The following is a 24,694-nucleotide window of genomic DNA, read 5'->3' as shown; positions in this document are numbered from 1 at the left end:
AGTAGCTGCTGTAGAGTAAGCATCTTGAATTTTGGAATCTCTAGAAAGGTGTTCAAGACCGACAGATCCAGAATGGGTCTCCATGAGTTTTGCTTCCTTGGGACTAGAAAGAGCCTTGAGTAAAAACCTTTTCCCATCTCTGAAAGTGGAACCAGTTCTATGGCAATAATAGCCAAAAGAGCTTCCACCTGGTTTAAGGCCTCCATCCATTGATGTTTTGGAAGGTCTGGCCATCCGCTTGGCCTTGGCAAGGTATGAAAATGGAATTTGTAACCTCTTAAAACCACATCCAAAACCCACTTGTCTTGGGTTATTTGAGTCCAATTTTGATAAAAAAGAGAGAGTTTTCCTCCGAGAGGGGCTTCCAGGCAAGAAGTTCCTGTAGCCCAACAGAGGGAGTCATTGAGTTTGTTTCCTTTGTGTTTGTGACCTGTCCTCTCCTCCCCTAGGGGTGGAAGCAGTCCACTGTCTTGGTCTATAAGAAGCTTGTGTTTGAGGCCTTCCTCTGGAGCGTCTATATCTACCCCTCTGAGGCCTGTCTGAAGTGGGAAAGGACCAATTTTTTGAAGGCCAATTCCTGCTAAATCTAGGTGGCTGTACTTGTAAGAAATCTTTAACTGTTTGCATGGATTTCACCTTATCCTCCATCTTTTTAATCACCTCTTCAGCTTTTGATCCAAACAAAACATTATGCTGAACAGCAGCATCCAATAATTTAGCCTTTACTTGTTCAGGCAAATTTTGTTCCTTTAGCCATGTATGCCTTCTAATAACTGTGCCAGAGGCCGCAGCCCTACAAGAAGCCTCCAAGGCATCAAATCCACAGTGTAAACCATGCTTCCCAACTTGTTCAGTGGCATGCAATAAGTCATGTAATTCCTTATCATCTGCACAGGCAGAAATGGAAGTAAGCTTTTGTTTTAAAACAGACAAGAGAAAATGCTGGTATTTAAGCATATGAAACTGACAGTTTAAAGCCCTAATGGACAAAGTAGCAGAAGTGTACAACTTTTTGCCCCATCTTTCTAAGGATCGAGAATCCTTTTCAGTAGGAGTGGGATACTTGGCAGAAGCAGCCTTAACTCCCTTAGGACCCTGAGAAATGGTTTCAGGGTCAGCAGAAGGGTTCTTGTATAAAAACTGATGGGAATCAGGAACCCTGTAATATCCATCAGGCTTAACAGAAGCAGGAGGAAAAGAGTCAGGGGTTAAGTTAGCCTCCAAAAAGGCATCATCCACAATATCCAAAACAGGAGGAATAGCCAGGGGTCTATGCTGGGGAAGAAGAAGAAAATCCCTCAGTCTTTTCTTAGATTCCGAATACTCCTGTCCTTCCCAGTGGAAATGTTCCCTCATTTCATGCAAAGTTTCCCCAAAAGAGAAATCCACAGGGGGAGAGGCTGAAGGAATGGATTCTTCAGCATCAGAATCCTCATAAGGAGGGAAAGAATATTCCTGAACAGAAGAAGAAACTGAGGAAACAGAAGCCTGATCAGAGGAATCATAATAAACATCCTGCCTTGGCCTTTTATCTGGAGGGGGATGTGAAACCCTTAACCATAGTAAGTAAATCCTCCGCCATCTTGAGCAACTGTTTCTGTGACTTGGGAGCCGGTTCAGAGGAGGCCTGTGTTGTAGTCTTTGATTTAGAAGGAGTCTTTGCCTTTGTCTTTGCCTTTATTAGCAGCTGAGCAGACCTGAAAACCCCTTCAGAAGCCGGTACCTGCACAGCGGCTCCGGACCCATCCAAAGGAGCATTGTCCGAAGGTCCTGCAACAGAAATATTTAAAGGCCTAGTTGGCTCCTCATGAGAGTCCGTTTTGGCCGTCGGTTCTGAAATGGCCGACGACAGGGGCTGCAAAAGCGCCTCACTGACGGCCGAACCTGAAGCTGGCTCCGCTTGTGTGCTATCATCAGATTTGGACCTCGGAGGCCTGTCTTTATCCTTGCGATGTTTGTGAACTCCGGTGGCCGGAACCGTATCAGACGACATTTTGTAGTTAAAGCGCCTACCGAAGTAATGAAAAGCAAAATCGTACCTTCGCTTAATTGTACGTTGACTGAATCTAGCACAAAACCGACAACTAGCTACGTCGTGGTCAGGGCCTAAGCAAGGAATACAGTAAGAATGAAAATCCTTATGAGGTATTTGCTTCCCACATGAAATACAATTATTAACTTTTTCTGACATCGGAGTGGAGCAAGAAAAAGTTTCCCCAACAGGGTACTTAGCTTTGAGTGGAGAAGAAAATCTTCGGACTGAAGTATATCAGAAAAAATTGTCAGGAGTCAGCCGACCGGCTCTTGCAAACTGCTATCACCGCACGGCAAGAAAGACTGGAGAAGATGGCGTCGGCTGTCAGCTTTATACTCCTGGCGCTCTGACGTCAGGGAGCATGGTTGAACAGCCGATGCCGGACCCAGACTTTGGGATTCTGGCCGACCGAGGGCTGCCTGTCGGCAGGGGAGAACCCTACAGTCATGACTGCAACAGTGAAACACGATGAACATCCGCAACTAACCGAACAGCCCTATTATCGAAAAATAGAAGTTATGTTCTTACCATAACGTTCCATGTTAGTTGTCTTCTTCTCACCTTCTTTCTTGCTGGATGGGTTCGGAGCCGACCTCGGCTCCGACTCGGCCACTCTAAAGCTCAAGAGTTGGTTCCACCGGCTCGAGGCTCCCCTTATATCCCACAATGCTAGGCGTGAATTACCTCAGATCTCGTTTGTGAGCTAGGCCCAGCTAATAATATAACCAGAGAAACTGGAAAAGAGAATCCACCTCTATAAACAAAGGGGAAGAGGAAAGGTGACCTAAAGCCTGATCTAGGAAAATATGCACAGCAGAGCATATACCTATAGCAAAGAGGTGGTAGAAAGAGAGGTCACAATCAAACTCCTCTAGGTCTGTCCAGGCCAGGGGGAAAGGAGGGTGACGCAAGAAAGAAGGGGAGAAGAAGACAACTAACATGGAACGTTATGGTAAGAACATAACTTCTATATGTTAAGTTGTCTATCTCGCCTTCATTCTTGCTGGATGGGACCGCGTCATCCCTAGCACCTTGTCCCGGGTGGCCTAACGGAACAGACTCTTGAGAACAGTGGAACCAAAGTTAACTCTATGCCTAGAAGCTAAATCCAACTTATAATGAGAAATGAAAGTGTGAGGAGTAGCCCAAGTAGCCGCTGCACAAATGGTGTCAATAGGCAGTCTGTCTTGGAAGGCTATAGAAGTAGCCAAAGCTCTGGTAGAATGGGCTTTAGGTTTGTTAGGCAGCTTTTGGTGTCTAATTTCATAAACAAGGGAAATCAGAGATGTTAGCCATCTAGATAATGATACCTTTGAAACTGAAAGTCCCTTTCTGCCTTCTGCATAAGAGACAAACAGCTGGTCAGATTTTCTGAATTGTTTGGTTCTATCCAAGTAGTACCTTAACTGACTATGAACATCTAGCCAATGCAATTTCTGTTCAGACCGGTTAGAATATTCTGGAAAAAACACAGGAAGGTCAATGCTTTGATTTAGGTTAGACGCCGAGGCTATCTTAGGTAAAAAGGACTGGTTGGTTCGTAAAGATACCCTGTCCTTATGGAACAACAGATAAGGAGGTCGACAGCTGAGTGCATGAAGTTCGGAAACTCTTCTAGCTGAAGTAATAGCTACCAGAAAGAGTGTCTTCCATGATAGCAATTTTAACGAACAGGAGGCTGCAGGTTCGAAAGGAGAAAGAATCAAAGAACTAAGAACTAAATTTAGGTCCCAAGGAGGAGGAGGATTTCTTATAGGAGGTCTGAGTAGAAAAACTCCCTTCAAAAAGGCTTTGCAAAGCTTGTGGGACATTATGGCAGACTCTGAAATGCCCACATGAAAGTTAGAAATAGCTGCCAATTGAACCTTAAGAGTAGAAGGAGATGAACCTGCATGGAAGAGTTCAGCTAGAAAATCAAGGACCATTTGGATGGAAGCAGTGAAAGGATCTATGTCCCTTCCTTGAGCCCAATAGGCGAAACGTTTCCACGTACTCAAATAAATCTTTCGAGTGGAAGATTTATGGGAAGCTATCAAAATATCTCTGACAGAGTGAGATATTTGAGGAAGCCTGGCTAAGGTTGGAATTGGAGGAACCAAGCAGTGAGGTTCAGAGAGGGAAGGGAGCGATGAAACTGACCCGACTGATGGATCAAAAGATCTGGAACTAGGTCCAGATGCCAAGGTCGCTCCAACAGAAAATGATGTAGAAAGGGGAACCAAACCTGTCGAGGCCAGTAAGGAGCAATGAGGATCAACGAAGCCTTCTGAGCGATAGCTTTCTGTATCACTTGAGAGATTAGTGGGAAGGGAGGAAATGCATACAGAAGTCCCCGGGGCCAAACTTGGACTAGAGCATCTCTGCTGGGTTGGCCTGGTAAAGGGAATAGAGTGAAATAATCTCTGCACTTGCTGTTTTGGGGAGTAGCAAAAAGGTCGCAGCAAGGCTGACCCCACTTGAGAAAAATTTCTCTCACAACAGAGTCTTTCAGAGACCACTCGTGAGGCATGAGGATAGCTCTGCTCAACTTGCCCGCGATTTGATTGGACTTCCCGGGGATGTGCGTTGCTATCAGAAACCGCTGAGAAGAAATCGCCCATTGCCACAGTCTGAGTGCTTCTCGACACAGGGGGTAGGACCTGGTTCCGCCTTGTTTGTTGATATACCACACTACAGACATATTGTCCGTCTGGATTGCTATCGTTCCCAAGGGAAGAGAGTCTTGAAGGGCTTGCAACGCTAAAAGCACTGCTCTCATCTCTAGAACATTTATGTGCAAGTGGCATTCGTCTGGTTGCCATGTGCCCTGGACAGTTCTGCCCTGATAATGCCCCCACCCGATCAGGGAGGCGTCCGTTGTCAGAGTAGCAACTGGAGGGGAAGGGACAAAGGGTCTTCCCAATAAGAGCTGAGGGGAAGACATCCACCACAGAAGATGATTTCTGCATGTTTGCGTAATCATGATGGTGTGGGACATCGGAAGTTGCTGGTATGACCATTGCGTGAAGAGCATCCATTGAAGGATTCTCATGTGGAATCTAGCTAATGGAAGCAGAGGTATGGCAGCCGCCATAATCCCCAACACTTTCAGAACTAACCTGGCTTTGATTCTGTTGCTGCTGAAGAGGAGCGAGACCAGTTTGTGTATGTCTGTTATTCTCTGATCTGTTAGTCTCGCAGACATGTTGACTGTGTCTAGATTTGCGCCTATGAAGGTAATAGTACGACAAGGCGACAAAACAGACTTTTCGCAATTTATTGAAATGCCTAAATTTTGACAAATGCGAAAGGTGTAGTCCCTGGCTAATAGAAGAAGATGCTTGGTGGGAGCTGTGAGGAGCCAGTCGTCCAAATATGGAAACACCTGGAATCCTTGACGTCTCAGGTGAGAAGCTACCACTGCCATGCATTTGGTAAACACCGGGGCAGTGGTGAGACCAAAGGGCAGGGCCCTGAATTGAAAATGACTGGTTCCCAGCCTGAAGCGGCGGAATCTTCTGGAGCGTCTGTTCATTTCTATGTGATAGTACGCATCCTGAAGGTCTATAGAGCACATCCAGTTTCCTTTCCCAATAGGGGAAGGATGGACTGCAGCATGACCATCCGAAATCTTGTTTTCTTGACTGACTTGTTCAAGACACTGAGATCCAAAATTGGTCTCCAGTCCCCTGTTTTCTTTGGAACTAAAAAGAACCTGGAGTAGATTCCGGATCCTTGCTGGTCTGCTGGAACTGGCTGAATTGCTCTTTTTGCAAGCAGCTTTGAAATTTCCAAAGCTGCAAGATCCCTTTGAGCGGTGGAACATCTGGAAGGGATTTTTTTGATTGGTTTGGAATGCGAACGAAGGGAATGGAATAGCCTTCAGAAATGATGGACTGTACCCATTTGTCTCGAGTCAGGGATAGCCAGGCTTCTGGGTACAGTGACAATCTTCCCCCGACTGCCTCCGAAGGTGGGCAGTCGGGCAACACCTCAGGGATGCTGAAAGGGCTTATCAGAGAAGGCTTCTCGATTGTCCTGGTTCTGCGGACCCCCCCTGCCTCTAGGGCGACGTCTACCATTGTTGTTCCCCCCTCTGCCTCTGGCGGGGAACCGACTCTGTGCGTCAGGCGAAGACCCTTGAGACTGTTTGCGGAACCACATTTTCCCACTTTTCTGACCTTTGGGGTAAGGCCTAGAAGGGGTAGAAAAACGGACTCCGACGGCAGAAAGAGTCTTGCCATCTGTCTCGCACCTAGTCAAGGTTTCTTTCACTTGAGGACCAAAAAGAGATGATCCATCAAATGGGGAATTAGTGAATGACGTTTTAAAGGGGTCCGCAAAGTTGCATAGCCGCATCCAGGCGTGCCTACGTAAGGCCACACCTGTCCCTGCGGCCCTGCTCGCTCCATCAGCCGCATAAGAGAGGAGGCGCATGGAGGAGTTGGCTATGGAGTTCAGGGTAGCCAGCTGAGTGTTCATCTTGTCTTGAAAACCCGCAGCCGTAGGATCCTTCAACATGTCACTCGCTTCTTTGATCAAGTCCCTTTGAAGACGAGTAAAATGGCATAGGTAGTTCAGCAAACGCATTGCAAATGTCGCTGACGAGAACATCCGCTTCCTGTACCTGTCCATGGACCTAGATTCCTTGTTAGGTGGATGGACAGGCACTGAAGGATCAGCTAGTTCCTTCTTAGTGGCAGCAGCAACCACCATAGCATCCACAGAAACTCCTTTTGTCAGAAACTGTTTATCTGCTGGTGCTGTAATGAATTTTGAGGGTCTCCTGAGAGTGGGGTCCACTGAATCAGGAGCCGTCCATGCCTTTTTTGCTACCACCTGCATGAGGGGGTCAAAGGGGGGAGACACCCAGGAGGTAGAAGGACGAGAGCCAAACGCCTCAAGGTACACAGATTCATCCTCCGAAGGGCTGAGGACTGGCCAATTTCCCCTCTGCTTAAGGATTTCTAGAATGTCTGCAAATGAGACATCTTCAGAAGGGGAACGGGGGGAACCCTCGGAATCCTCTAAATCTGTGTCAGAGGTGACGGACTCAGGTGAGTCTATGTGTTTCCTCTTACACTTTCTCTTCCGAGGGGCTCTTCTGCCAAAACAGGAGAGGCCTCGAAGAGGATGAGATCCCACAGGGGATTCCTGAGGAGCTGGCTCTCTGCGGTCCGGGATGAGGGAGTGAGTCGACTTGACCTGAGGCACCGAAGAGGGAGGGGCGGACGGAGCCGACTGTGGAGTAGAACCAGGTTCTAACACACTCCGCATGACCTCGAACGCACCCCTGTCAGGCAGAGCCAGAGGTCCCCGCCCGAGCTAAAACCTCCCTCGGCACCGACAGTGATGGCTCGAGGCCGATGTCGGAGCCGAACTCACCAGCGCCAAGCCCGAGAGGGAGAGCGGGTCGGACAAGGGTCCGATGCCACTCACCCCTCGGAGCCGACGATGGAAGTCCGCGCCGAGATTCTCTAAGGAAGAAATCGGAGCCGATGGAGCCGAAGACAATTGTATCGGCTCCGACGCTACCACAGTCTCTGTTCAACGCCGGCCGAACTCAACGGAGTCGGAGGAGGAACATAATGAGGACAGGGCAGGCATCGACTGATGAGTCGGGCTCTGAAGCATTTGGGCCAGTGCCTCGGACTTAAGAAGTCGACTCACTACCCTCTGAAGGTCATGGTCCGACAGCCTCGATGACCTAGAGGAGTGAGATCTATGGCTCCGTTCAGACAGCAGAGGAGATGCTGGAGCCGAATGAACGGAGCCAAGGGATGGTGACCTAGACCTCTTTCTAGATGTCGGTTCCGAAGGTCTGGTCGGAACAGACACAGGAATTTCTAATACCTCGGCTCCAGCCGGAGCCGAGGAAACCACAGAAACTGTAGACTGAGACTCATCGGCTCCAGCCGGGGCCGATGTAGACGGAGGTTTCGTAGCCTTAGGTCTCAGCTCAGTAGCTGGAGCCGAGGACCTAGAAGCCTTGGAGGGCTTTCCCGAAGAGACAGTCAGGGAACCCCCTCAGGCTTGAGTAAACCTCTCAGAATCAGTTTGTTTTTTCTTTCCTGCAGGACCCTGGGGCTGAAGCCGTGGCATACAGCACAGGAGTCCTGCAGGTGCAAAGGCCCCAGGCAGTAGACACAAGAAGTGTGACCGTCTGTCAGAGACATTTTCTGACAGCACGAGTCACACTTCTTGAAGCCTGAGACCTTTGAGTCTTTAGACATTTCAGAAAAAGTGTAATCACACACACCCAGTCAAACACACTGATTACACCCTATCCTATTTTAAACTCAAAAAATAAAACAAACTACCAAGTTTTAAATTATGAGAAAAAACACACACACACCACTAGGGGATGGAAGAAAGAAGGCCTAAAGGCCCGAGGAAAGAACTTATAAGTTCTTGTAGAAAAAATGGGAATTTAGAGAGAAGGGGGGGGGGAATTCCACTAAACTAAGGGAAACAAGTGTTAAAATTAAATTTAAAGGGGTTTAAGTATACTAACTTTAATCTAAAGTTACTCACCAAGAAGCCGGTAGAAACCAAACACCTCGATCGCTGTAGCGGCAAACGAGATCTGGGGTAATTCACGCCTAGCATTGTGGGATATAAGGGGAGCCTCGAGCCGGTGGAACCAACTCTCGAGCTTTAGAGTGGCCGAGTCGGAGCCGAGGTCGGCTCCGAACCCATCCAGCAAGAATGAAGGCGAGATAGACAACTTAACATACAGCCGTTAATGCCGAAAAAGTCAACAATGACATTTTACGGCATTAACAACAATGCCACCCTTACCGTAACTCCCTAATCCCTACACCTAACATCTCATTTATGCAGGGGGGCAAGCCCCCCCCTGCACCCCCCCCCAACTTAATATTCCAACTACGAGATTGCACTACAGTGAGGAAAGGTATGTATTTCCCTAACCGCACTGTACTACGATCCCTTTACATGAGCGAACATTATATTTGCGAATGCACAGTCCCATTCACAAATATGTTCGCTCAGGTAACCTGCACACATATGAAGTATTCGAACATCTGTTGTTCAAATACTTCATAGCCGTGCAATTGCACAGCAACATTTTAATGGTAAACCCTAGATACCTTACTGACCGTCCATTCTTAATACACAGAATAAAGTATCACAAAAAACACAAACAAAATGTTCCTATTACGTACCTGGCTGAGCTCTATAACACATTGAACACCGGGACAGACACAAATGAATTGCGGCAATAGAGACCAAAACAGTGCAGGCAGACACCAGCTGTATACAGGTAATGTCCTGATGTCTTACATTAGGGCCTTCTCCAACTGAAGTTCCAGTACTAAGATTACTGCAATTCTCTTAACACCACCCTTCTTGGGAACCAGGGTAATTAACAGATAAAAAGGTCACAATCCCAAACCACAAGGAAACAAAAATCCCATCTTGCAGACAGATACAACCGCAACTGTCCTACAGATACCGGTTAAGCCACATCTGCATGCATATTGTCTACCATTTTTTCAAACAATGTATTGATACACTGTATGACTAGATACTATCAAATATCACATTGAAAGTCGTTAACCATTTACTTGAATATTTTCTTGTTTTGGATATTTTTTTACTCTTAGATGTGTATTACCTATACTAAAATCTGCTTATCTTTTATGCTTAATGCTTTTGTTTTATCTGTATTTGTATTCTCTAATCTTGTTTTAACCAATGGAGCTTTTCTCCCCGGGCCTCCACTGAAAATGGACATTGATCCAGCTGGACTAGCCCGGTCAACAAATGTAAAATAAATAAAATAAATAAAAATAAAAGTGGCTTTGCCAATTGTTTGCGACTCAAGAACTCATGCCGTGACAGCAGCTATAATTCTGAAAATTTGTAAACATCTGTTTTATTAGGGCATACATCAGGGATAATCATCACTACAATTGCTCTTGCAGAAATGGGCGTGGCCTGATTGACATGCCTAGTGGCTGTGATGTAGTATGCAAATGATGCATGACCGACACACCATCCAGATCTGCCTGTGATATCACACACACATTGCTTGTTTGACACCTGCTGAAGTCACCCTCTGTGCAAGTGAGTTGTGAATTCTCCTGAGGCAGTGAGGCTCGAGTTACACAGTTAAATGATGCAGGCCTTTGTAAGTTAACTTGCAAGACATTTCCCTTTTCCTTACTGTACTTCAAGATCTGCATTACAGTTCTATTTACAATTAAATTCGCTTGTCTTTCAGAATAAAACTCTGTACCTTACATTCAATTTAGAAACTGCAGTGAATGCTGCCTGATACCGATCACTGTTTTGCTGCTGCCATGCTGCTACCATTTAGCCGTGTTTAAGTTACCACTGCTGTGCTTTACCTCCGATGTATTTTACAAGCTGGATGTTATTCCAAAAACAGACAGCCATTAATACAAAACCTGCTAGTTTTATATACCTGCTAGTTTCATATAAAACAAGCATGAGAAATGTGTAGTTAGACAAACAATGTATGTTGGTGAAAATGTGAAGTGGTCATTTCTCTATGGCTTTTGACTGTTTTTCTTTAGTGAACTAACACATACTTCATTATGATGAACATAGAGTCTTAACTCATTCACTCCGATGGAGCGCAGGAAGTTTGCACTATAAACTTCCAATGGGTGGCCTAAGCCTTTTGACAGAATCAAATTATGTCCTCACATTTCAAACAAATCTTCATATCTCTGGAACCATAGGGGTTAAGAAAAGTATAAATGGCAAACTCTTCAGCACAAACTATTTTTATAGTAGTAGTATTCTTTAGGTTTTAGATCTTAAACTGAATTTTATAAGTCATGGTAAACACAGTAACTGTTATGTTTGTAACATTTTGTAAACAACTTACAATATCTCAGTAACCACTCAAGTTACACACACTGTCAGCAGCATTTTATTCATCTAGCCGAGAGCTTTCATATGAGGCTATGGAGTTCTGTGTTACTTGGTAGTTGAGATATTTAGAAAAATGTGAAAATTATGTCTATATTAATTTAATATCATAAAAACAACAGTTAATATCTCTATCTGCACTAGACAGAGGTCAAATATTAATGCATTTCAGTTTGCCATTGCATAAGGTTTAAGATGAAATCTTTAAAAGCCTTGTACATAGCATGGTTTTGGAACTATTGAAGCAAATATGAACAAGCAATAGTTGATGCCCAGAGGAGTCATTAGGAGTTAACCGCAGATGCACCTGGTGGCGTAACTCAGATGTAATGAGTTAAGCAGCTCTGACAACATTTTGGAAAGTTAGTCCCTCCTTACCCCCCACACAGAAGCAGGCACATACACACACACAAGAAGAAGTTAAACAGCCTATCAGAAATTGCCATTAGACTTGTTATATCATGGTGATTTTATGTAGATAGTCAAGGTATGCTTTGAGGTTGACTACATTTGACCCAAACTACTGACTATATGTGCGTTCCTCTTTACATGATGTACAGCTTAATGTTTGTAGCTTAGAACACAGAAGGGTAAATTTTATTTGAATGCCTTGAATGTGTTGTCCGTGGGTCAGATGGTCACTTTTCATATTAAGTATTAGTCCTACAGTTGCACTTGATTGCATTTCATTGAGGCTCTTGTGCATCTGTCCACCTCACATTCTTTTTTTTTTGACAGGGCAGCATATGATGCACACTATGCATCAAAAGCACTTTGTAATTACATCTAACACCTTAGTAAGGAATGTCAGTTAAGCTGTAGTTGTCTCCAACTGCATTGCAGAACCTACTGTTTTATTTATTTACTTGACATTTGTTAACCGGGATAGTCCATCTGAGTAAAAGCCCTTTTTCAGTGGAGGCCCAGGGGAGAAAAGTTCCACAGTACAAGTTGTTGTATCTTTCAGCTTTTCCCGGTTAGGGGTCGCCACAGCGGAACTCCAGTCCGCTAATGATTGGCAGTAGATGTTTACGTACCGAGTTGCCAGCCCTGACACACAACCTTCAACGAAGATATGCCCATTCACGCATGTCTCCACACAGATGACGCTTTAGCTGAGAATCGAACAGGACAACGTCTTACTGTGAGTCGACAATTCCACAGTACGAGTAAGCAAGAGAATTTAAAAATTTAAGATGAATACAGTGAAAATTTTACAATAAACCAGTTAAGCAAATGTAGATAAAGCTCCACAGTACAATACAATAAGAGGCATTATAACACTGAAGAAAAAGCATAGCAAAGAAATATACAATAAAACATCTGAATGAACTTATATAACAGTAGGGTAACTGTACAACACAGAGCAGGTTAAGCGAGTTATGGTAGTAGGGAAGGGAGGAATAGAGAAGATAGTGAAAAAAAAAGGGTAGGTTCATGTGGGATGATTACAGAGGCAAATCCATGTGCTATTAAAGTACATTTTGAGAGTTTTCTTGAATTCGTGGATGTAGGAAATATTTCTAAGGTTCGTGGGGAGCTTGTTCCATGCAAGAGCAGGCAAGTAGCTGTAGAGATTCCGTCCAATAGATTTTTTAGGTATGTGAATTTGTGAGAGACATTGGTCAGAACTTCTGAGGGATCGAGGGGGCTAATATAGGCAGACAAATGAAGAAATGCTAGGGTAAAAGGAGGGCTTATTCAAAATAGTATGGATAATGAGAAGTTGGATAAATAAGAGTTGATTAGGAAACTGTAGCCAGATGAGTGTCTGGAGAGTGTGACAGTGGTGTGATCATGAGGGCAGATTGGCTGCAAATCTAGCAACTGTTTTGTAGGTGGTTTCAAGTTTGGAAAGTAGTGAAGACTGTAAGTTTGTTAAAATTTGAGAGATGTAAAAAAGGTTGGGGAGAAAGTAAGTTTGGGCTAGTGACATCCTGGAGTTGGTTGTGAGGAACCTTTTGTTTCTATAGAGCAAACAATCCAGTACAGCCAGTTAAAAACCCAACACAACCAATAAGGATCTTTACTTGCTTACAAAAACATGCAACCAATTTAATCCAAAATTCATAGCTGTGATCATTCCATAGCGCACCCAATGTTGCTTAGCTGCTTAACCAGCATTTAACAAAGAAAGATTAAACAGCTCACTTCTGCAGCAATTAAATGAGTTTCAGCTACTTCAAATTGCCACAGTCACAGGACAGCAAAACAGTGATGAAATCTGCAAAAACTATGACCAAGCAAAGTACTGGGTGCAAAACTCAAAAAGTACAGTTGTGTATATAAATGTAGATGTTTGAGCGTATTCACTATTGCAGATCTAACTTGGGGGATTTTCCCCCGTTGAAGCCCTTGGATGGCCTGAGTACCACAGAACAGTTTCCCTCCTGGAGCCAGCAGATGTCCTATCTGACGTCACTATGCTTTGGTACAATGGTAGCTGGTCAGCTCCATAATCTCAGTACTTTTCTTGCAGCTAGAGGTAGGAGCCCCCCAGACTGTCCCTGAGGTCTAGGTTCTGGGACCCTGTTATGGGGGGGGGGGGAGTAGAAGGGCTACCCTGACTGATGAGGAAGGCTGGGGGTGGGAAGGAAGGAGGGAAAGAATACTGCAACAGTAAATAAACTAACAGCTACATTTATTGTAAGTGTACACACCTGTACTATGTTCTTCCCATTTCACTGCTGCAGTCCTAACTTGCGGGATGACTCCCAAAGCTGAAAGGAAGGGAAGATGCCCTGCAAGATGCCAGTGGCAAATCCTGCCTTAGACCTGAAAAAGGCAGAAATATGGGAACATTTGGTAAAGGTGTGCCCTGAAGGCCAAGTTGCTGCCTCCAAAATGTCCCTAGTGGGCACCCCTTTAAGAAATGCAGTAGAGGTGGCATCAGGGAGTTTCTTAACATAATGTCTGCAACAGAAGTAGTAGATGTAGTGGGAGATCCATTTGGAGATGGTTTCCAGGATACAGGCTTCCCTTCACAGCTACTGGCAAAGCAAGCAGTTGGCCTGATTTCCTGTTACTCAAGGTTTTGTCTAGGCAGTAATGCAGTTGCCCATGTGCATCCAATGAATGAAGGATCCTTTCCCCATTGTTCTAGGGGTTGAGAAAGAGGGTAGGTAAATGTATGGATTGATTCAACGAGATCTCTGTTACCACCTTGGCCATAAATAAAGGGTTAGTTCTGAGTGAGACTGTCTGGGTAGAAGACTATGAAGGGTTCCACACACATTAGGGCCAGAAGCTCAAACTCTTCTAGCTGCAGTGATAGCTAATAAGAGGGCAGCCTTCCAGATCAAAAAGTTTAACTCAGTGAAGCAGTTAGTTCAAAGCGTGGAAGGGTCAGTTTCTCAAACACAAACCCCGAGGTCCCAGGGTGTCATGACAGGATGTGAAAAGAGAGGAGGCTGAGAAGGCAGATAGATAGCTGAAGCATGTTTTTTATGAAGGAGTAAGAGTCCTTTGTCAAAAAGGCTCACTAAATAAGACAGGATGAAAGAAATCTTGGCTAGACAAAGGTTTTGTGTTTTTTGTCTGCACCAAAGGGTGAATACTTTCCAGCTGGCAGAGTACAATTTCCTTGTGCTAGGTCTCCTGGCCTCCTTTAGACTATCCACGACCCATTTGTCAAGGAGAGATTTCTTCCATGAAATCAAGGCATCATTCATACTGACAATGCGAGTGTCCGCAGGCTGGGGTGCACAATCTTGCACTTGTCCTGTGTTAACAGGTCCATTCATTGTGGTAGCTGTCATGGTTCTGTGCTGGTCAGGGTGATTAGCATGGGGTACAAGGGCTGCCTGGGCTAGTCTGGGGTTATCAGTATTACCCTTGGCCCCTATTTGATTTAGTAATACTCTGGGGAGAAGTGGCAATGGAGGGAAAGCATAGAGGAAAAGGCATGTCCAAGTGAGAGAAAACATCTGTCCTCCAAAATGACTTCATTTTGACCTTGGAGCAAACCTTTTTCAGGTGAGGATTTTCTTTGGTGGCAAAAAGGTCCGTCATCGGTACACCTGATTTTTTGTCTATGCTGAGAAATACTTAACGATGCAGTTGCCACTCATTGGGGTCTGACTGGCTTCTGCCAAGGTGATCTGGTACCAGGTTGTGTACACCTGGAGTGAGCCGTTTCCCCAAGCATCCACTGCTAGGTGGCAAAGCAGATTAACAGTGGATCCCCTCCATTTATCATAATTATCTAAATAACTGTGGTGTTGTCTGTTTGCACTGCCAATACTCTCTGCTTCCACTCCTTTTGGAAGGCTACCAGGCCACTTTGGATTTCCATAAGTTTTTTTTTTTTAGATTTGTGTGCTTGTCTCTGAATTTGGAATCCCATTTTCCTCGAGTCTGGAGGCAGATAAAGTGGGCTACCCAGGCTATTTCTGATGCATCCAAGTTTGCTCCTGGGGAATTAATCTGAAAGGAAGACCTAAATTGAGGGAGCATGCCTGGGCCCATCAGGTGAATTAAATCCAGAGACAAGGGATCAGTAATCTTTGCTGTGAAAGCTGGGACCACACATTCTTGAGGTACCATTGAAGTTTCTTCATATGTAGTCTGGCCAGGGGAATCATGAGTGTGCAAGAGGCCATGTAACATAGGGCACTGAGATACCCCCTGGCTGGGAGGCAATTCCTGACCATTATTTGCTTGAAGTATAGGGTCAGGAACCCAACCCTGTCCTGAGGTAAGGTGGCCTTCTGGAGCCCTGAATCCAGCAGGGCCCCCAAGAACACAATCCTGGGTGTGAGGTTCGTTTGATTTCTGTGCATTGATGGTGAACCCCGTGGAGGTTAAAAAGGTTTCTGTTGAAAAGCAGCTCACATTTGAGTTTTTCTGGGTTTGTTGTCTGGATGAGGCAATTGTCCAAACAGAAGTAGATTTGAATTCCCTTTGTCCTGCAGGAGGCTATTAGGGGGGCTAAGTATTTTGTGAAGACCTTGGGAGCAGCAGACAAGCCAAATGGCAGAGCCCAAATGACCATGCTGGTACCTCTCAAGTGCAAGAAGTTTCTGTGTGATCCTTCTAAGGGGACATGAAGGAAGGAATCCTTTATTTCCAGGGTAAACATAAGAGCACTGGGAAAGATCACAGGTAGAAGTTTTTGAAGGGTAAACATCTTGAATTTTGGAACCTGCAGGAATTGATTTAATCTTGACAGGTCTAGTACTGGTTGCCATGTACCTTCTTTTCTGGGTACCAGGAAGAGTATGGAGCAAAATCCTCTTCCTTGTAAGTGGTCTGGTACTGGTTCCACAAAGCACTGGGTGCACTATCTGGGCCAAGGAGTCATTTTTTGTTTTGGTGGGATGTTTGGGAAGCTTGAGTGACCCAAGGATTGCTTGAATTTTAGCTTGTAACCGTTTGGAATAAAGTTTAACATCCACTGGTCTGTAGTAATGAGAGCCCAGAATTTATGAAATAGTGACAGCCTGCTCCCTACTCTGGCAGGAGGCTGGGGCTAAACAGCATTAGGAGTGGCTAGGAGTCCCTGCAGAACTGCAGTGACAAAGCCTGCTCTGGATTTAGAGTAGAATGGCAGATGGTAATGCTTTGCAAAGGTGTGCACCGAACTCCCAAGTAGCCGCCTCTAAAATGTCTCTGGTTGGAACTCCCCTGAGAAAAGCTGCTGAAGTGGCTGCAGCTCTGGTGGAATGTGGCCTAATGGCCTTAGGCAACGGCTTGCCATGGTGTGAATAGTATAAACGAATACAGAGGCCTATCCACTTTGAGATAGTCTGCTTTGAAATAGCCTTTCCTTGTGATCCTGCAGCATATGCCACTAGTAATTGCTCTGTCTTCCTGAAAGCTTTGGTCCTGTCCAAGAAGAATCTAAGCTGTCTGTGTACGTCCAAAGAGTGGAGAATTCTCTCCCCCTTGTTCTGTGGATTAGGATAAAAAGTTGGCAGATGAATAGTTTGGTTAAGAGCCACACTGGACACCACTTTTAGGCATAAATGTTAGGGTCTCTCTGAGAACAAACCCGTCTGGATAAAAAATGATAAAAGGCTCCACAGCCATGAGCGCCTTTAGCTCTGAAACTAGTCTTGCTGATGTAATTGCTAGGAGCAGAGCTGTTTTCCAAGATAAAAACTTTATATCAACAGTAGCCACTGGCTCAAATGGAGGCAGGGTGAGCTTTTCCAAGACATAGTTGAGGTCCCATGCAGGTATTGGTGATCTCCTTGGCGGCCTTAAATTGTTGGCTCCTCTGAGGTACTGCTTTAATAAAGGGTGAGAAAAAATTGGTGGCTCTGTATTGTAATGAGCCAAAATGGCAGAGGCATGCATTTTAATTGATGAAAAGAGTAGGCCTTTGTCCAGCATCTCAGTTAAGTATTGCAAAATCAGAGGAATATTTGGTACAGTTGTATCCATTCCTTGCGCCTGGTTCCAATCACATAATCTCTTCCATTTTTCAGCATAAGACTTTCTTGTACTAGGCCTTCTGGCTTCCAGAATGACATCCATCACAGCTTTGCTGAGAGATGTTTTTTGTATGACTACATCATCTGCCATGCTGCCAGGTTTAATGTCCTGAGTTGGCTGTGCAGGATCGGATTGTTTTGCTGGGACAGTAGACTAGGTAATTGAGGTAAGGTCCAAGCTGGGTAACGAGACAAGTTCCTTAGGATTGGATACCAGTACTGGAGGGACCAGTCTGGGGCAATCAGTATCTTCGGTTTCTCCTATCTGACCTTTAGGAGTACCTTGGGGAGGAGAGGCAGTGGAGGGAAGGCATATACTGATAGGTTTTTCCAGCTGAAAGATAGGGCGTCCACTTTCCATGCTTGTATGTGATAAGTCCTTGTGCAGAATCTTTTTAGTTGGTAATTGAGAGGGGAGGCAAACAGATCTATGTCCAGGCATAGTACAGTTGTGTACACTTACCATAAATGTAGATGTTCAAGTGTCTTCACTGTTGCAGTCATCACTGTAGGGTTCTTCCTGCCGGCAGGCAGCCCTCAGTCGGCCAGAATCCCAAAGTCTGGGTCTGGCGTCGGCTGCTCAGTCATGCTCCCTGATGTCAGAGCGCCAGGAGTACAAAGCTGCCAGCCGACACCATGTTCTCCAGTTTTTCATGCCCCAGATGTCAGGTGCCCAAAAGTGAAGGCTAATAGTAAAACAAAAATGAAACATACAACAAAGCCCATACCCTGTAGCAAATACACCTCAGAAGAAGGGTGAAGTAGGAAACCGCACTAACTAATGAAAGTATAAGAGGGGACAGGAGGGTGGGTAACCCAGACTGCAACAGTGAAGACACTCTAACATCTACATTTATGGTAAGTGTACACAACTGTACTATGTTCATCTTGTTTCACTGTTGCAGTCATCACTGTAGGGTTGAATCCCATAGCTGAGATAAAGGGTGTTGGTTATAGAGAAGGGGCGGCTAGAAGGCCCTGCAAGACTGCAGAAGCAAAGCCTGCCCTAGACTTAGAGTAAAGAGGGAGATTATAGTGCTTGGAGAAAGTATGCACTGAACTCCAAGTTGCAGCTTCCAAAATATCTTTGGTAGGTACTCCCCTGAGAAAGGCAGCTGAAGTAGCAGCAGCTCTGGTAGAGTGAGTCCTAATTTTTCCTGGTATTTGCTTTCCATGATGAGAGTAACAAAATCTGATTCCATGAGCAATCCATTTAGAAATGGTCTGTTTTGAAATAGCTTTGCCTTGGGAATTTATTGCATAAGAAACAAACAGTTGCTGTGTTTTCCTGATATCCTTGGTTCTGTCCAGGTAAAAACGAAGTTGCCTATGTACATCCAAGGAATGCAAGATCCTTTCCCCCTTATTTTGTGGATTAGTGAAAAAAGTTGGCAGGTGAATGTTTTATTTTAAAGCCACTTTGGAAACCACTTTAGGCATGAAAGTAGGATTAGTCCTTAAAGACACCCTATCTTAGTGAAAAATAATATAAGGTTCCACAGCCATGAGTGCTTGTAACTCCGAGACTCTCCTGGCTGAAGTCAAAGCCAGTAGGATAGCTGTTTTCCATGATAAATATTTATCAGATGTGGCAGCAGGCTCAAAAGGAGGCAGAGTGAGTTTTTCCAGAACATAGTTGAGGTCCCAGGCAAGTATAGGGGGTGTCCTAGGGGGCCTTAAATTCTTTGCTTCTCTGAGATATTGTTTCAGAAGTGGATGCGAAAAGATTGGAGGATCTGTATTGTAATGTGCAAAGATAGCTGAGGCATGTATTTTTATGGAGGAGAAGGATAAACCCTTATGTAGCATGTCTGTCAGGTAAAGTAAAATCAGTGGGATATTAGGAATAAGAGGATCCGAATCCTGAGCATGCATCCAGGTATAAAATCTCTTCCATTTACCTGCATAAGGTTTTCTAGTGCTAGGCCGTCTGGCTTCTAAGATGACATCCATGACATGTTTGGGAAGGGTAGGATTAATCATAGACCCTGAATTCGCCAGGCTGAGAGTTTTGATATGAGAGTGTGCAGAACCTGGCCCTGGTGTTGGGACAAAAGATTTGGAATCTGAGGTAAAATCCAAGGAGGCTCCTGGGATAGATTCAGTGTTGAGTACCAAAATTGACGAGGCCAATTTGGGGCCAGTAAAATCATTTTGGGTTTGTCCTGCTTGATCTTTAATAACACCCGTGGAAGAAGAGGTAGTGGAGGAAAGGCATACCCCGAGAGGTTTCTCCAACTGAATGAAAGTGCATCCACTTTCCATGCTAGTTTGTGAAATGTCATTGTGCAAAAATCTGTAACTGGTGGTTGAGGGGGGATGCAAATAGATCTATGTCCGGGCAGCCCCAGGCATCTGTAATCATCTTGAATATTTGGGTGTCTAGCATCCACTCGTGTGGGTCTGACAGGTTCCTGCTCAGGCTGTCTGCCAGAATATTTTGTTTCCCTGGCAGGAACTGAGCTTGTAGATCCACTTTGCAAGCTAGAGCTGTGTTCCATAGAGTCATGGCTAGTCTGCAAAGGGGGTAGGAGTGTGAACCCCCTTGCTTGTTTATGTACCACATAACTGTGGCGTTGTCTGTCCATATCAGTAGTTGTCCTGGTTGTAGAAGATCCCTGAAAGCCAAGAGGGCATTCTGTACAGCTAACATCTCTTAAATTGATATGTAGGTGCTTCTGATCCTCTGTCCAAAAACCCTGCAGGCATTTCCCCTGCAAGTGGTCTCCCCATGCGTAATCCGTGGCATCCGTGGTTAACACATGGCTGGCTGGAGGCAGACGGAAGGCTTTCCCTTTGTTGTGAAGACATGCCATGGTCCACCAATGGAATTCCTTTTGTAGGCAAGGCAAGACAGCAATCTGTGTGTCTAGACTGTGGCAATGCTGGGACCATACACTTTTTAGGTACCATTGTATTTTTCTCATATGTAGTTGTTGTGTTTAGAAGAGCACTCAGAAAAGTTATCTGTTGTGTGGGTGTCAAATTTGACTATGTTCACAGTGAATCCCAGGTACTTGAGTAGGTTTTGAACAAATTCCAGGTGCTGGAGTAAGACATCCTTGCTGTCTGCTTGAATAAGACAGTCGTCCAGATAAGGGCAAATCTGAATTCTCTTGAGTCTGCAATAAGCTACTACTGGTGCCAGGCACTTGAAGACCCTGGGCGCAATAGACAAGCCAAAGGGCAGCGCAGAGAATTGGTAATGTTTCGAGCCGGCCTTGAACCGGAGGTATTTTCTGCACTCCTGTCTGATGGGATGTGTAGGTAAGCCTCCTTTAAATCCAATGTCACCATCCATGCATTTTTGCTCAACATTGGCAGGAGCTGCTGCAGAGTAAGCATCTTGGACTTTGGTATCTCCAGGAAAGTATTTAAGACTGACAGATCCAGGATGGGTCTCCATGAATTTTGTTTTCTGGGAATTAGAAAGAGCCTTGAGTAAAAGCCTTGCCCAGTCTCTGATTGTGGAACCAGTTCTATGGCCCTCATAGCCATGAGGGATCCCACCTGGTTTAATGCCTCTGCCCATTGGTGTATTGGTAGGTCTGGCCATCCGTTTGGTCTTGGCAAGGTATGAAAGTGGAATTTGTAACCTCTTGAAACTACACCCAGAACCCATTTGTCTTGGGTTATGTAAGTCCAATTTTGTTGAAAAAGAGAGTTTTCCTCCTAGAGGGGCTTCCAGGAGAGAAGCTCCTGGAGCCATGCAGGGGGAGTCATTGAGCCTGTTTTCTATAAGATTGAGGTCTGTCCTCTCCACCCCTGGGGGTGGAAGCACTCCACTGTCTAGGTCTGTAAGAGGTCTGTGCTTGGGTCCTCCCTCTGGAACTCCTATATCTACCCCTTTGAGGCCTGTCTGAGCTGGGAAAGGACCAATTTTTTGTTGGCCAATTTCTGCTAAATCTTGGGGGCTGAACTTGTAAGAAATTCTGAACCGTTTGCATGGACTTTGCCTTATCCTCCATTTTCTTTATCACTTCCTTCAGCCTTAGACCCAAACAAAACATTAAGCTGAACAGGAGCATCCAGTAACTTAGCTTTCACTTGATCAGGCAAGTTTTGTTCCTTTAACCAAGCATGCCTTCTAATGACGGTGCCGGTGGCAGCCGCCCTGCATGAAGCCTCCAAGGCATCAAAACCACAATGTAAACCATGCTTCTCCACTTGTTCAGTAGCATGCATCAAATCGTGTAATTCCTTATTATCTGCACATGCAGAAATGGTACCTAGCTTTTGTTTCATAACAGACAGCAGGAATTGCTGATATTTTAGCATATGGAATTGCCCTAATACATAAAGTAGCAGAAGTGTACACTTTTTTGCCCCATCTCTCCAAAGCACTAGAATCCTTATCTGTTGGAGTAGGGTTTTTAGCAGAGGCGGCCCTAACACCCTTAGGACCCTGAGAAATGGTTTTTGGATCCGCAGTAGGATTTTTGTAAAGGAACTGGTGGGAGTCGGGGACCCTGTAATATCTGTCAGGCTTAGCAGGGGCTGGAGGAAAGGAGTCAGGAGATAAATTAGCCTCAGAAAAGGCATCATCCACAATATCCAAAATAGGAGGAATAGCCAGGGGTCTATGTTGGGGAAGAAGGAAATCCCGAAGCCTTCTCTTAGATTCAGAGTACTCCTGTCCTTCCCAGTGAAAATGTTCCCTCATGTCATGTAAAGTTTCCCCAAAAGAAAAATCCTCAGGGGGAGAAGCTGATGGAATGGATTCCTCAGCATCAGAATCCTCTTAAGGAGGGAAAGTATATTCCTGTTCAGAGGAAGACACTGAAGAAATAGATGCCTGATCAGAGGATTCGTAATCCAATTCTTGCCTTGGCCTTTTGTCTTTAGGGGGATGTGAACCCCTAATCATGGTTAGTAAGTCTTCCGCCATTTTAAGTAGCCGTTTCTGAGATCTGGGTCCCGGATCAGAAGAGGCCTGGGCTGGTGTCTTAGATTTAGAAAGAATCTTTGCCTTTGTCTTTGGCTTTGCCTTTATCAGAAGCTGAGTAGGCCTGAAAACCCCCTCGGAAGCCGGTACCTGCACAGCGGCTCCGGGCCCATGCGAGGGAGCATTGTCCGAAGGTCGTGCAGCTGGAGTACTCAAAGTCCTAGCTGGCTCCTCGTGGGAGTCTGTTTCGGCAATCGGTTCTGAAATGGCCGACAACAGGGGCTGTGAAAGCGCCTCACTGACAACGGCCGAACCTGTAGCTGGCTCTGCTTGTAAAACGTAGTCTGATTTGGACCTCGGAGGCCTGTCCTTATCCTTGCGTCGTTTGTGAACTCCGGTAGTCGGAAGTGTGTCCGATGACATTTTATAATTAAATCGTCTGCCAAAGTAGTGAAAAGCAAAATCGTACCTCCGCTTAATAGTAGGTTGGTTAAATCTCGCACAAAACCGACAACTAGCTACGTCGTGGTCAGGGCCTAAACAAGGAATACAGTAAGAGTGAAAATCCTTATGAGGTATTTGCTTCCCACAAGAAATGCAATTATTAACTTTTTCTGACATCGGATTGGAGCAAGAAAAACGTCTCCCAAACAGGGTTACTTAACTTTGTGAAAAAGAAGTCAGTCTTCGGACTGAAGCACGAAAAATTATCAGGAGTCTGCTTCCACCGCACGGCAAGAAAGACTGGAGAACATGGCGTCGGCTGGCAGCTTTGTACTCCTGGCGCTCTGACGTCAGGGAGCATGACTGAATAGCCGATGCCGGACCCAGACTTTGGGATTCTGGCCGACCGAGAGCTGCCTGCCGGCAGGAAGAACCCTACAGTGATGACTGCAACAGTGAAACACTATGAACATCTCCATTTCCTTGCTATCATGCTGAAGACTTGTGGATCCAGCTGCCACTCGTGGGGATCCATGAGGTTTCTGCTTCGTTCGTCTGCCACAGTATTTTCCTTTCCTGGCAGGAATTGTGCCTGCAAATGTACTTGGTAAGTCAAAGCTGTGTCCCACAATGTCATAGCTAGTCTGCAAAGGGGGCAAGAATGTGTGCCCCCCTGCTTGTTTATATACCACATGACTGTGGTTTTGTCTGTCTTTATCAGCAGTTGTCCTTGTTGAAGTAGGTCCTTGAAGGCTGTCAGGGCATTTTGAATAGCTAGCATCTCTTTTTGATTGATATGTAGATGCATTTGGTTTGAGGTCCATGTGCCCTGAATGCATCTTCCTGCCATGTGGCGGCATCTGATGCATCCCGTTGTTAGTGTCTGCCTGGCTGGGGGTAATGTGAATGGCTGTCCCTTGTTCTGGTGACAAGCCTTTGCCCACCATCGAAACTCCTGTTGCAGGAAGGGAATGACAGTAATCATTGTTTCCAAGCTGTGGCAATGTTGAGTCCAAACACATTTTAGGTACCATTGAAGTTTCCTCATATGCAGTTCTTGCATATGGAATTAGTAGGATGCAGGATGCCATGAAGCCCAAAGCCTGCAGAATGTTTCTTGCAGCTAACTGGGCCTTTGTTGCAAACTTTGTGAAATAGGTAGTCAGTTGCCTTTGTTTGTCTGGCGCGAGATAAACCATCTGGGCAGTTGTATTCAAGCTTGCACCCAGGAATGTTATATCTAGAGAGCGCGGGCACTAGTTTTCATTTCTTTTCGTTGACTGTGTACCCTAGGCATGTTAGTAGTCTTTTCACAAACGCCAGATGTTGAAGAAGAATGTCCTTGTTCTCTGCTTCAATTAGACAGTCGTCCAAGTAAGGGTATATTTGTATTCCTCTGTCTGCAGAATGCAATTACTGGTGCCAAGCACTTTGTAAAGACCCTACGCGCAGTAGATAAGCCAAAGGGCAGTGCAGAGAATTGGTAATGTATTGAACAAGCCTTGAATCTGGTGTGTGTTCTGCACGATTGTCTGATTGGAAAGTACAGTTTTGTACCTACCATAAATGTAGATGTCCGATAGACATGCAACTGCAGTCATAACATGTGGGTTTGTCCTGCCTCAGGCAGCCCTCGGTCGGCCGGATTCCAAAGTCTGGGTCCGATGTCGGCTGATGTCGCATTTCTCTCCGACGTCAGAGCGGCTGGAGTACATAAGCATCAGCCGACACCATTTTCTTCAGTGTTTCTTGCCCCAGATGCCAGGTGCCCTCCAAGGAAGGCTATAATCAAATTGGAAGACAAAAACAGGATTCCAAACAAATAAATGAGCAATAAAACAAATACACCATAACAGATATCCCCAGCTAAGAGTAACAGGGATAGGAGTGGACCCTAGGCATAGAGGAGTATGGAGGGAGGGAAAATCCGACTGCAGTTGCATGTCTATCGGACATCTACATTTATGGTAGGTACAAAACTGTACTATG

At 45.3% G+C, this 24,694-nt stretch overlaps 1 protein-coding gene across 1 annotated transcript in view; it reads right to left on the bottom strand.

Moving 5' to 3' along the window:
- Window positions 1-24,694, bottom strand: part of LOC122789874 (integrator complex subunit 6-like) — a 753,279-nt gene that overhangs the window by 188,106 nt on the left and 540,479 nt on the right. The gene's annotated exons all lie outside the window — the stretch shown is intronic.

Source organism: Protopterus annectens, chromosome 15.part0 (assembly GCF_019279795.1).
Source record: "Protopterus annectens isolate FY-2018-M chromosome 15.part0, PAN1.0, whole genome shotgun sequence".
In the NCBI taxonomy this organism is placed as follows: domain Eukaryota; kingdom Metazoa; phylum Chordata; order Ceratodontiformes; family Protopteridae; genus Protopterus; species Protopterus annectens.
This window is presented reverse-complemented; position numbering and strand designations above follow the sequence as displayed.